The sequence below is a fragment of the Sinocyclocheilus anshuiensis genome, unplaced genomic scaffold (genome assembly GCF_001515605.1).
Source record: "Sinocyclocheilus anshuiensis isolate Anshui unplaced genomic scaffold, SAMN03320099.WGS_v1.1 scaffold736, whole genome shotgun sequence".
Classification (NCBI taxonomy): domain Eukaryota; kingdom Metazoa; phylum Chordata; class Actinopteri; order Cypriniformes; family Cyprinidae; genus Sinocyclocheilus; species Sinocyclocheilus anshuiensis.
Window position 1 is genome coordinate 543,590 of NW_015558585.1, and position 1,916 is coordinate 545,505.

Sequence of the window (1,916 nt, forward strand, 5' to 3'; positions counted from 1 at the left end):
TTAGCAAATGGCTGCAATATAACAAAGAGTGAAAAATTTAAGGGGGTCTGAATACTTTCCGTACCCACTGTATATATATATATATATATTATCTTTAAGAAACATTTAAGAACAGTATTATTCATAACCACTATAGCTAATGCTGCATCAATCTTCATTTCCAATTCTTTAATAATTAATTTCATAACCTTTTTACTAAGCATTCTATATGTGATACCACTGTGCATGATGACTTAAAATGCTAGGCATTTATTTGGAAATCAGTTCTAATACAGGGACAAGAATAAGCATTGATGTGATGTCTGATAGTATTTTAATATTAGTACATACTGTATATGATTAATAATACATTTGGCTCTTAATGTATGTTTCTATCCAAAACCATGTGCTACAATGGAAAATGACTGTAGATTATTCACACTAAGAGGATGTTGGACTCTAAAAAGTAGCAGAGGCACATTCTATTCTAACTGAAGTGTGTCAGGAATGGAGGAGGGACTAAATAAAAAGCTTCTGAGCAGCATAAATATCCCAGGCCTCTTCTGGCTTTCAGCAGATTGATACTAGCTCACATTAAGTATGTACGTCATCATGTGCTTCTTTACATATTTTAAAGAGTATTATAGCTCTCTTTCCAACACGCTAAAGCCAGGCTTTGAATTTCTACCCTTCAGGGACAAAGGGAAGGCCTGCTTGTCCTGGGGTTTTGTGTGCTTAACAATTGACCCATGTACTTGACAGAGTTTCCAGCTTAGTCGATACCTCTGATTCCCTCTCCAGAGACTTTACTCTCTCATTCAGTCTTAAGATGTTATGTTGCATTTGCGGTTTAAGATATGCCTTACCTTCAAAAATGGTAATGGAAGATTTCATTGCTATCCTGCCATCTTTTTAAAAAAAAAAATGACAGCTTCCTTCATGTGGGATTAATATTTTAAAAGAATAAACCATGCAGACAGGGATGAGCATTATAGATCTACTCTGATTCATTTATCTTCTTAGGCAAAGACTTCAAAAGGAAATATGTGCTGTAGATAAAAGGTGAGAATAAAAGTGCAGGTGTTTAATTGTAGTTTGTGGTTGTGTACATTAAGGCCCCGTCCACACGGAGACGCGTTTAGCTGTATACGCATAAAATTTGTATGGTATAGGTGTTTCGTCCACACGGATCCGGCATTTTGGGAGAGTGAAACCAATATTTTTTTGAAACCGGGTCCCAGAGTGGATGAATCTGAATGCTGCCCTTGCGTTTTCGTGTGGACAACGAATCCATATATTTTCTGAAACAATGACGTCATCAGCCCACGTCTTCCCCTAGTCAGATACCGCTACGTCACGTAACAGCAACAAAAACATGAACAAACACTGAACGATTGTCTTTTAATTAACTAACATTAACACAGATTAATAAATGTATTGTTCCATGTTCGTTTGTACACTGTAAAATCGAATTAGTTGGGCTTACTTAAAAAAAGCATGCAAACCGATTGCCTTGAAAAAACTAAGTAAAGTGAAATAGGAATAGTATGTTGTACTGACAAATGCTTAGTTAGTATAGTTTACTTACACGTGAGTTCTAGTAACTAAAAAAGAACTGTAGGGGGTACTCGATCCTTTCATTTAGGTTTACTCATGACTTTAGTATAGCTACTCACTGACTCCCAGAGTGCATTGCGGCATGAATAAATTATGCAGTTGCTTTGTTTTACAGTTGTTGATTTTATTTGCCAATTTTATTTGCTGTCTTGTGTCAGTAGTAGCACAACAAAAAGAGCAAATAAAATGGTTATTGTTACAATTAATGAAAATAAATGAAAACGAATTGTTACCATTGTTGTGATTCACTTGCTGAATGTTTAAGCCTGTGTGTGACTTTAGCATATTACCACACACTATTTAAGGATTATATAAACCCA